Source organism: Ailuropoda melanoleuca, chromosome 12 (genome assembly GCF_002007445.2).
Source record: "Ailuropoda melanoleuca isolate Jingjing chromosome 12, ASM200744v2, whole genome shotgun sequence".
Classification (NCBI taxonomy): Eukaryota; Metazoa; Chordata; class Mammalia; order Carnivora; family Ursidae; genus Ailuropoda; species Ailuropoda melanoleuca.
In genome coordinates this window covers 70,779,935-70,792,610 of record NC_048229.1, presented here as the reverse complement: position 1 = coordinate 70,792,610, position 12,676 = coordinate 70,779,935, and positions in this window count along the sequence as shown.

Here is a 12,676-nt window from a genome sequence, read left to right as displayed (position 1 = left end):
AAAATCAAGTAAGGTCCAAGAAGGAGCTGCCTGGTGTCCTGTCCATCCCTTACCCCTCTGTTTGGTCTCTCCAGTGCTAGTTACTCAGTTTCCCATTGAATTGAACGAAGATACGACATTATGAAGATGTTCCATTCTTCTCAGTTTCAACTATTTGAGCTGCTAGCAGTCACTGAACAAGGAATAACCATTCACTTACTATGATGAAGCCAAATTAATTATGACACAAATTACGACACAATCCACAAATGCTGCTTACTGTTCTCAGTTATCATTGAGTAGCATAAAAGCGCTTATGGTAATGTATGTGTTGAAGTCAGAAAGCAGTCACCACTGAAAATAAGGAAAAACAGAAGAGACCAGAGGGAGCAAATCATGTGCCAGAATGTGATATCTTCCTGCATCCTAAGTATTTTCCCAGAAACCCACTCCACACTCAGCTTACTGTACAAAATACAAACTGGTTTGGCACATTCCATTTCCTAGCACACATTTAAAACTGGCCTATGGCTCCTTGGAGAAATGTCTCACTTTTGGTCTGGGGCAGGAAATACAAGATAAGCCTAGACGATCTAGTAATGTCAGAAAGCAGGGAATTGCTCAAGAAAAAAACCAACCACCTGAGGCACGCCAAAAGGACACAGGGGTCAGCCTGAAAGAGCTCCCAGTGGCCGGAGCTGGAAAATTAGGAGCAACGAAATAAATGATGACAGCATTTCATTATAACAAAAATAAGTATCTGATCAGTATTGATAGAAGTAAATGGGTAAATGAATAAATATGGGAGAAGGGCTGACTCTTCCTTTAGAGAAGAATGACAAGTAATTTTCCTCTTCCCCGGGGAGATATGTCCCCACCCGGTGGTATAATAGTTTCCCTTCTGCTGAGTGTAGGCTGGATTTAATCACTAGCTTGCACAGAATAAAATAGGCAAGAGAGAATTTATAGTAAAGAAGCCTGGCATTGATCAAGATTAACATCCTCATTGGAAAGTCATGTTGATGTCAGCAGTGTCTTCTGTGATTGGGGTCAATTACATCTGCAAGTATAGTCACACATTTCTGTGTCTTTCTAGATAGACCATAGTGTTTTTTTTTAACTATAGATCCTTCAGTACCATGAGGTCTGTTGAGTCATATGGCTGAAGAGGCAGAGCTACGAGTGTCTCAGCCTGCATCAGCTTCAGCAAATATTTTTGTCCTCAGGGCCACACTCAATACTAAAAGTCTTGCGTATCACCCAATAAGTGAGTCCGAGCATTGTCCTCAAGCACCAAGTATGCAAAGCAGGTGCACTTCTTTCTTTGTTGTAAAAGATGCAACGTGCAGTGGTTGTCCTTGATTTTTCAGGGGGCGTGCAGGCAATTTCCTGAATCTTTGTAGACTTTCTCTCTCGCTATCAGGGCATCTGGAGTATTTGTTGCTTCTTGATCAAGAGACTAATATGATGTCATAAATATAATGGACCAAGGTATGTTCTGCAGAATATCCAGTGTGCAAGAAACCTTAAAAGACTGCATTGTGATGGAAAGCAGAATTCATTCCCTGAGAAGCAGCTTGCATGGGCTGAGGGCAGTTCCCAGAGGATGGGGTAGTACACATGAGGCACGAGTGGCCAAACCCTAGAGTGCTGGGGATGGGTGCACCGGGGACCTGGCAAGCATCGCTTATACTTGTGATGAATACCATGAGCAAAAGGAGGCTAACGTGCACGCGTGCACACACACACACACACACAAAATCACTCATGAATTAGAGAAGATATTTTAGGCAAATGACTGACAATTAATTTGTTATAATACCAAAAATAGAGAAGCCATTTACTTGTGATTCAATGAGCCATAATAAGCTTCACGAGGTTTCATTTGTATTTACACTGGTAGAATGTGGATTGCATATGACATCACTGAAAGCCAGTAACTAGAATAAAAATCAGAGACAGAATATAAATTGAGGCTTAAAAAAATAGTTCAGTGTGCTGATTGCAAATGTATTTTTTTCTTTGTTTTTCAAATCCTGCAAAGTTAAGCTTATATGGTCACATTTTAAAGTGGCTAATACCCAGATCAAAAGCCTTTCTCAAGTTTTTATCAAATACAACTCTAAGAGAACAGTCTTTTTAACTTCTACAAGTGTCTCAATGAATGCATTACTGGAAGGCTCACTGACATGCATGTGACTGAGCAGAAAGGCTCAGTTCTCTGGACGTTCTAAACATAACACTGATGAAGGGAATAGGATAAGGTGACAGTTGAGATGTGCACGTCTTGATCATAGGATGAGAATTTGGGTCTGAATAATTTGAGGACGAAAGACCATTTTTATCATTTGCTGGCCGTTTTAGTGAGCCTCACTAGGTGGGCTGTAGGAGCTCCCTTGGAGCAGCTGGGACTGTGTTAGTGGTGGCAAAGCTTTGTGTGTCAGCTGGACCACAGGACGTACTTTGGCCTATGATGTGTTGGCGGTAACAACTGTGCACGTGCAAGGGTAGGCCTTCAGAGGCCTTGTGTATTTATACCTGTCCTCTTGTGTATTGGCCTTTGCCCTGAAACGAGCAAGCCCTAGTTGTTGTCAGCCAAGAAGGATGCAGGACATGTGGATATGGCCGCTCCAGCTCTCGCAGCCAGAAGCAGAGCTGCTCAGCCACACTCAACCAAACCCAGCTGACTTGAAGATCCAGGAAAACAAATGCGTATTTCCATATGGCCCCGACCGTCGACGGCCATTTTCCATCATCAGCTGATTGTGTACATGCCCGTGCTCCATCCTGGTCTCCACCCTGGCCTCTCTTCACATTTCCTTCGTCCTCTTCTACAGCTTTCAAGCTGCACCTCGTAGGTCGCAGCACCACTGGAAGTATGGCCGTCCCAGGCCATATGACCTCTACCATCTTTGCTGACGGCACAAGCCCTGGGCCTAACTCCGGTAGAAACCACATCTGTAAGCTTCTGCAGGAATCAGCCACAGAGTGAGGAATTGAACTAATTCTCCCATTAATTGGATGCTGAAGATGAATTATCCTGCCTGTGATCTGTGCAGGGATTGGGAAATGGATGACATTCAGTGTATACCTACTGCATGCATCTCATTTAGTCCTTATAGTAAATGTTTCTATGGGCATTGCCATTCTTAGAGGATACGGGAAATTCAAAGTGTTTGTTACTTGCTCAAGGTCACCCATCTGGGAACTGGCTTTGGACCCAGGACTGTCTGGTGCCAAGTCCCATTCTTTCTCCACTGCTCCAGTGCATCTAAAGTCCACAGTGATGTTGCAATTACTCTGATTTGCTGAAATCTCTAATATTTACATATGTGTCCTAACAGACCAATAGAACAGGAAATACTAATCTCCATTTTTTTCTCTAAAATGATATATGTAATTTATCCCAATACCTGGTTCCTAATGATTAGCTACCATTAAGTGCTAGCTAATTTCTCTTCACTATGATCACAAATATTGCTAATACAATTTTAAACAAGATATATGAAAAGGAAGAGGTATTCCCAAGCCATTTACTTTGGCTAGCTCCATGGAAAACATAGATCCTTAACAATGTGAGAAATGTATTCTCTGATGATTTACCCTCAGAATTTCTCTTTGGAAGGAACTATTTTTTTTGTTGTTGTTTATAAAATATTTAACATGCCCTCCAGGATGGAAGAAGAGAAGCTGGGGGACTGGATGTGAACAGAACTCTAAAAAGTGCAACCAGGGCTGACTTCCTCTCCAGGGAAATGCCATGTAAACTGGTGGCTGGCACTGATATGACCCTGAGCATGCCCACAAAACCACTGTGTGTGGTGGCTTAACTCACCTAGTCCTCAAATACCCTGTGCGTTAGTTGTACTTTTACTAACCCACTTTTCCTAATCAGACCACTAGCCACAGAGTGGTTAAAGGACTTGCCCAGTCACATAAGCCAGAGGCAGTAGGATCAGGAATGAAGTGTTCTGTTTCGCCAACTGTTATCTTAGTGACCCTTCTTTGACTTTATTCCTCCCGAATGGGATTTTCTGCAAAACAAAACTACACAGAAGAGGAGGCAAAGAAAAAGGTGGGAGTCAGGATGGAAATGGAATCCCTACAGGGGAAAACATTGAAGTCCTGAGTCAAATCCAAAGTCACTTAAGAAACACCCAAGAGGATGAATGGATTAAAGTGGAAAACGATATAGAAATCAATGGCTGATATAAAATCGGGTATTTTTGTCTCTGCTACATGACGTAGACTCAGAACCTTAATAAAATCTACCAGACTCACAGTTGCTCCTTTTAAAAAGTGTTAGGTTTGTTGGTGAAGACAGTGGCTATGAAGATGCTGAATTTCCTTATAGCTTACACAGTGTATGTAAATAGCTATTCCCTCAGTGCGGTAAAACACCTATAAAATAACTTGAAATTCATGTGCGTCAAGATTTGAAAAAAAATGAAGTTTAGGCATCTTGAGTGGAAAGGAAGTATATGGAACGAATGAAAACATTTTTCAAGATTGTCTTTCATCTCACTGGCAATAGATCATTATTTGAAATAATTTTCTCCCATGAAACACAAGTGTGTCTTAGGAAATGGTTATAATCTGTTCTCACTGAGTTAGAGTGGGATCCTACTTCAAGGGAGTTGGAAGAATCTGGAAGAAAAAGGGAGAAAAAATTTAATAGCGCGCAACTCCTGAGGGACTAAATACAAACATCATTGGTAACGGGATGCAACGAGACATGACAGAAACTCATTCCTCAAGAATCTGTTGGATGTGCTCCATCCTACAGCCTCCACTTGGCAAGGGAGAATTTCTAGGAGCAAGGAACCTCAAAATAGTTACTGCTTATGCGAAGATCTGGAGTGGCGAAGGCCATCAGTTGTCCTCTCCAGAAAATTTAGGAAGGACAGAAGTAATTATACTTTGGAAATGACATGGGGCTTTCCCCAGAGGGGGAGACTTGATCTTACGTGTCACTGTGATGTTCATAGTGCTTTACAAGGAGAAGGGCCTTCAATTCACTGTCATGGATGAAAGAGGGAAGATCACAACTGCACATGGTCTAGTTTATTCTTTGCTGACTACCAAATGACCAACATAGGAGGAATCTCCACCAAGCTTCATAGACTCACTTTTAATTCTAAAGACAATATAGGTAAACTATGTCCGAAGTAAAACTTGTAATTTCTGAATGCTTAAAATTTTAGTTCCCCAAATTCTGGTGTTGACACCAATTAAAAATGAGTGTGTCGGAGGGAGGTTAAGATGGCGGAGGAGATGAAATCAGGACAGACAGTCCGTATGGTGATTTTTCCAACCCGACTTTATTGTAAAAATTAGGCAACAGACTATGATCCATTACCATGGAATCCCATATAGAAAATAAGCACTATCTGTAAAAACTTCTCTATAATTCTGTAAATACAGAACCACTTTCAAGGTTATTTAAATTTATTCCGTCTAGAGTCAAAAAGTGTATGTTTGGTTGGTTGTTTTTTGTGGTTTTTTTTCCTGCCCAACATTTTATTTTTTTTATAATATTTTTTATGTTATGTTAGTCAGCATACAGTATATCCTTAGTTTTTGGTGTAATGTTCCATGATTCATTATTTGCGTATAACACCCTGTGCTCCATGCAATACGTGCCCTCCTTAATACCCATCACCGGCCTATCCCAGTCCCCCACCCCCCTCCCCTCTGAAGCCCTCAGTTTGTTTCCCAGAGTCCATAGTCTCTCGTGGTTCATTCTCCCTTCTGTTTACCCCCCTTCATTCTTCCCTTCCTTCTCCTACCGATCTTCTGATTTTTTATGTTCCATAAATGAGAGAAATCATATGATAATTGTCTTTCTCTGCTTGTCTTATTTCACTTAGCATAATCTCCAGTCCCGTCCATGTTGCTGCAAATGTTGGGTAATCATTCTTTCTGATGGCTGAGTAATATTCTTCCTTGAAAAAGTGTATGTTTGAATTCAAGTTTTCTCTTTTATTGGCTATGTTATAAAAATCTATTTTAAAAAACTTGCAATATAAATACTGGCAAAGGTACAGAATAGCTGAAACTCTCCTATATTGTTGATTGGAAGCAAAATGTACAGCCCCTTTGTAAAAGAATTTGGCATATGACCCGCAATGCCATGCTTAGACGTTTACCCGAGAAAAAAAGACGACCTATGTCCCCACAGAAACCTTACATGAATGTTTATTGCAGCTTTACTTGTAATTGTCAAAAAGCCGGAAATAACCCAAAAGTCATTCGGGAGATGAATGGAAAAATTATAGTACAACTAAAACCTAGAATACTCCTCAGCAGTATATAGGAGTGAACTCTGGATACACACAGTAACTGCCTTAGCTGGATCTCGGAGGCATTTGCTGAATAAAAGAAGCCAAACTTAACAGGCCGCATACTGTGTGCCCGCACTTACGTGGCATTCTGGGAAAGGGAAAGTTATGGGGACAAAAATCAGACTGGTGTCAGGGTTGGGGAGTGGGGAACTGATCATAAATAACCCTTTAAGGCTGATGTCAAATACAGTATTTCTTGATGGTGGTGGTGGTACAAACGTGGGAATTTTAGTCTATGTAAATAGACCCTGTACCACAATAAGCTAATCAAAAAATGTAATGCCTCTGTACTTAAAACCTTCAGATTTTTTTTTTTTTCATATTGAAACACCAAGCAATTTGAGCCTCAGTGTCTCCTGCAGTTATCCTAGTGGTAACCCCATGGGATTGTCACCAGGACCAAGCAATCTACTGGCGAAATGTTTCCTAAACTGTGAATTATCTGTAGTCTCTGTTACCTGGGGAGACTTGAGGTCAGATTGCTGTTCCTTTCCCAGATGAAGTCCATTCCTTGCCCTTGGCATTTACGGGTAAAGCACATGCTTGGGGCTAAATTCTAGATTCCATTTCTGTGAGTTGGGCGAGAGTTTCCCCCCCTTTTCTTTTTCTCCATCTTAAGCAGTCAAAAAAATTAAAAATAACCTAGAGACCTTTAATCTTAATTCCTGTAAAAAAGGAAAAATTTCTCCTTCAGATTGAACATACACACGTAACATTTTAAAGTCGATGCTGGATGATTCACAACCCTCTCCAGGCCATGCCTCTGCTCCGACACCTGTTGGACTGTGTAGCTCCCCTCTGATGGGAACACTCTCCCTCCAGCACTTTAGTGAGGGACTTTTCCTCTTCACCTCCCTCTAAGGATGTGGTTTGCATAGAGATTGGCCAGAGAAGGGAGCAGACATTGCAGCCCGAGGGTTTTCCTAATGCGAACTGAGGTGAGGAGTCTCTTTCCAAAGAATGGGAGATGTGTTCCTGGAGCTGCTGGAGACAGAGCCTCCCATGTCCTGGGACAAGCCAGGAGAGAGCAGTAGGCAGCCTGCAGAATGTGGAGATGGGGGTCCCAGGGTCCTGAGCATCGAGTTCTGCCCTCACTGTCTTGCACTAAACACGGATGAGGCTCCCGGTAGATATTAGTTCCATGTCCTCTCTTCAGCACTGTTGTCTTATCATGAGCTAGTTTCGAAATGAGTTTTTGTTTTGCTCTGTAACCAAATGAGGCCTGACTAATAGCCCATAGATCCGTGTTAATGAACACTGATATGAGCCATTGAGTCATGACCTTTTATATTGGAAGTTAAGGTAATTCATGAAATTCCCTATCGTTAATTTTAATGAAGAAACTGAAGCCTATAGAGTTAAGTAATTAACCCAGTATCACATGATGTAAATGGCATAACCAGGAGTTAAATTTATGACTTTCACTTTTCTCTGCTTCCTCCAATGCACGCAAGAAGCAACACGTGTATCCTATCTGAGCCTCTTATGATTCAACAGCAGGCGATGATACCCATCTGTGCACAGTCTCTCGTCCCTTGTGGCCAATAAAGTTGTTTCTTTTTTAATTAAGAGAATTGGAAAAAAAGTTATACATAATCTGGCTACTTGCTACCTCTGGGATCTCTGTTGTACTACCCTCCTCACGTACACTTCACTCCAGCTACCCTCTCAGCTCCGTGGTTTAGCATGACATATTTTTCACCACCTATATCCTTTAAACCAACGCGTGTCTTTATATTTAAAGAAGGCTTCTGGTAGACAGCATATAGTTGGGTCCTTTTTTTTTTTTTTGATCCACTCAGAAAATCTTTTTAATTGGTGTCTTTAGAGCATTGACGTTCAACTGGTTGTTGATAATTATATAATGGTTATTGATACAGTTGGACGACTATCTACCATATTCATTGGTGTTTTCTACTTGTTGACCTCGTTCTTTCTGCTTTTGTCTTCCATTCTCTTTCTGCCTTTTGTGGTTTTAACTGAGCATTTTCTATGATTCCATTTTCTCTCTTTCTTAGTACATCAGTTATACTTTTTTTTTTAATAACTTTTTTCATTGGTGCCCCTACAGTTTACAGCATACGTCTACAACTAATCCAATTCCACTTTCAAATACCACTACACCACTGTATGGGTCATGTGAGTACCTTTGTAGTTGCCCCAGTCTTTAACTAGTGTATATGTATGTGTGTGTTTTCCAGTCTTTTCTCTCTGCCTTTCAGTTTCGGAAGATTCTACTGCAATGTTCTTGAGCTCAGCGGTACTTTTCTCGGCTGTGTCCAGTCTACTTTTAAGCCCAAATCAAAGGCATTTTTCATCTCTGTTATAGTATTTTTTTTATATCTAGCACTTCTTTATGGTTTGTTCTTAGAATTTCCATCTGTCTGCTTACATTGCCTGTCTGTTCTTACATATGTTGTCCGCTTTATCTATTAGAGCCCTTAGTGTATAAATTGTAGTTGTTTTAAATTCCCTATCTGATCATTCCAGCATCCTTACCACATCCGGTCCTGATGCTTGCTCTCTCTTCAAACCGTGGCCAGGGAAGTGGTATTTTTGTCCACTGTCACATATGCCATATGTTTGTTTGTTTCCCAGACTATATACCACTAAAAAGTAACTAGATGCTGCCATTTTAACTACACAAGTTAATCTTAAGAAAAACGAAGAAATAACAGCCTTCTTGGCCTGCAAACGCTTTACTTGGAAAAGAGACACTAACTCAGTTAGTGGGAGAAATTCCTCACAGACCCAGAGCCTGCTCTGTATTAAAATGGTCGATATATTTGGTGTTGTTTTACTATAATTCTATAGTATCAGGAAATTACCATGGAATCAAGTGCTCTCTAGCGATCAGTATTTTGGGAGACTATTTGGGAAACTCACAAAACGAATTTGCTTTATTTTTACTTGGCAATGAGCAGTTTTAAATTACAGACTTTTGTATCTTGAGGTTACACAGAGGATGTCACATGAGTTTTTTGTTGGGTTTTTTGTTGTTGTTGTTGTTTTGGGGTTTGTTTTTTGGTTTTTGTTTTTGTTTTTGTTTTTTGTTTTTTTGCCTTTTCATGTGCCTTGTGACTTTTTCTTGCTAGCCTGACGTGATGTACAGGGTAAAAGGAACTTCTATAAATAGGCCTTTAGTAATGTAGCCAAGAGGTACGGGGGAAGGAGAAGGGTCCCGTATCCTGGGATGGGTCTGAGTCTATGAGTGCACCTGTGCCTCTGGCCTGTGAACTTCACCAGTGTTGTTGTTACTTCTTCCCACCTCGGTGGGACAGGAGGGCTAGAGTGAGCTGCCGTTGGGTACGTCCCTTTCACTGGTCAGTGAGGCTTTGAGAATATACCTCAGCAGTTTAGGCTGTGGGTAAGTAACTGCTCCTGAAGATGGGCCTTGTTAAGAACAGAGTTCTCTGGTGTATTTTAAAGTGGTTCCTCACCCCACCCCCCACTGCTGGAAACAAGAAGGGATTTTTTTTCGTGATATTTACTGTGGGCACCTGATTGAGCTTCCGGAGATAAATCTTACAATATTATGGGGGTGCTTTTATGACTGGGCCCCTCTGGAGTTTTTGTCTCTAACTTGTCCACACTGAGCCCCCGGCAATTGAACAATCACAGTTCAGGTTCCCAGCCCTATCACTGGTCCTGACGGTGGTTTACAAGTCTCTGCTCCGGAAGACAGCTGTGCCTCCCTGTTATTTGCCTGTCTGTTTCTCTGGTCTTAGAGGCAGTGGTTTGCCCTGTGTCCTCACCTCTCTTACAGATCCAGGGGATCCAAGAACAGTTGTTGACTTTTCAGTCTGTTCAGCTTTTACTTACTGGGATGGAGTGATGACTTTCAAGGGACTTACTGCAGGAACTGCAAACCCCACATCTCCCCTCACTGTTTTACAGTCGTATGCCTGCCTGAAATCCTTTTTACTTCTTTCCTCTCCATGGAATTTTCTACCCTTGGCTGTCCTCTGTGTTCATCCCCTCATCTTCTTCAGGTGTCATTTTTTGTCACATAAATCTCTGGACACTTAATAGAATATCATAACTGCCCCCAAGTTTTCCTGTATTTTTTACATTCTCCTCTCTAGAAGACGTTATTAACATCCATCGCGTCTTTCATACTCCTCTTTTTTATTACCTGTGTTCCCCACTGAAGTGCAAGCTACATGATGACAAAGATATTTGTCCATTTTGTTGATCCACAGACACTTGGAAAATACCTAGAATATATGAGGTACTCCTATTTTTATCAAAATGTGTTAAATGAATGGATAAATATGGGACTCTGGGATTTCATTTATTTTACAAAAAAATCAAAACATTGATTTTTGTTCACTGTATTATAGAATTCACCAGTGAAATATTTTTGAGGATTTTGTTTTTGTTCTAGTAAAAGGAAGACCCCAATTCTACCCAAATTCTATACAATGAATAAAATCTCAATGGAGAAGAGCACAATGTGGAATCTAAGGACTGAGTAAAAAGTATTTCCTGGCCTTGGGTGGTCTGTTCTTAGAAACAGAGACTTTGTAGAGATATGGGCAGCTCTGCTTTCTGCTTAGTCTGTCCAGAGCCTGTGGTCTCTTACTTCCATTTTCTCTGCACCGGTTTCACTTTCTGCTTCTCTGTACATGAGTTTGCTTGATTACCCCCAAACAAGTTCACAGAACAAAGAAAGAGAACAGGGTTGGCTATCTTTGGTCATGTGTCCATCCCTCTGTGATCTTAAAAAGACCACAGTGGGGGAGAGGAAGGTGGAATCACAGGAAAAACCAGGAATTCTTCTAGAACTATGGGCTAGTGATAATCTTGACAAAGGACTAAGGGTAGGTCTGACAATGGAAGTATCCAAAAGTGTTTAGTCATTTCTAGGAACTATGGGCTAGTGATAATCTCGACAAAGGACTAAGGGTAAGTCTGACAATGGAAGTATCCAAAAGTGTTTAGTCATTTCATAAAGTCATTGATGAAAAATAAATAAAAGTCTGTGATTCTCAGCTGTGTGGTGGATCTGGAATAGACCTCAGTAGATGACGTACATTTTCTTTTCTTCATTTTAAAGAGGAGGAAATTCAAATCCAAAGAACTTTTGACTGTCATTAATGGTATCACATTATTGTGCTTTGACATCTTATGAATTTGACCTAGATATCCTAGGATCTCAGTTTCCTTATTTGTGAAATAAAATGAATTCTACGTTAAAAAAAAATAGTATTGGCCTTGAAAGAAAATTTCACTAATAATCTTCCCTACCATTCTCCCACTGTTTCTGTCTTCAAAAGACACTGTTCTGATTGCCCATTTTTCCCCCCTCCGTAATTTAAATGAAAGAGTCCATTTTCTTAATTGGCAAAAAACCTTAGGAAAAGAAGCAAAAAAAATCCAAAACAAAACAAAAGCCCAGAGGAAGTCTTGATCAAGAAAAGATATGTGTAGGGGCACCTGGGTCACTCAGTCGGTTAAGTGTCAGCTTTTGGCTCAGGTCACGATCTCAGGGTCCCGGGGTGGAACCTCATGTCAGGCTCCCCTCTCAGTGGGGAGTCTGCTTCTCCCTCTCCCTCTGCTCCCCCTGCTTGTGCACGTGCTCTCTCTGTCTCTCTCTCTGTCAAATAAATAAATAAAATCTTTGAAAAAAAAAAAAGACAAGTGTAGCAGCTTCATAAAATGAAGCAAGAACTTGTGAGGAACACTTACACATACAAACACATTACACATATACAGGTAAATTCTAATATATATATTTACACCCCAAACATTATTCTCTTGTAAAGGAAATAATTCAAACATAGTATCTATAAAACTTCATTTTATTTATGCAACAGAGGAGCAAAAAATAAATGTTTTGTGCCTTTGCTTGAGAAGTATCTGTTTACTGTCCATTTACATTTGTATGCTTTGCTATACATATTTTTCTTTCCTTTTTTCTTTCTTTCTCTTTCTTTCTTTCTTTCTTTTCTTTTTTTNTTTTTTTTTTTTTTTTTTTTGCTTATATTTACTCCTGTATACACCTTAGCAAAATCACCAGGGACACCTTTTTAAAAAAAAAAAATGAAAAGAAAGCTACTAAAATAATGTATACTGCATAGTCCTTAACATATCAACTTTAAAAGAATAACGTACTAAAAAAAATAATAAAGACAAAACTCTTGAAGTGAATACCACAGTATAGTCTAGAGCAGGATTTGTTGAAAAACCATGGAGATGGGCGCCTGGGTGGCTCATTTGGTTAAGCATCTGCCTTTGTCAGGTCAAGGTCTCCTGGTCCTGAGATTGAGTCCCTGAGTAGGGCTCCCTGCTGCCCCTCCCCCATTCATGTTCACTCTCCCTCTCAAATATATATATATATATACGTATAT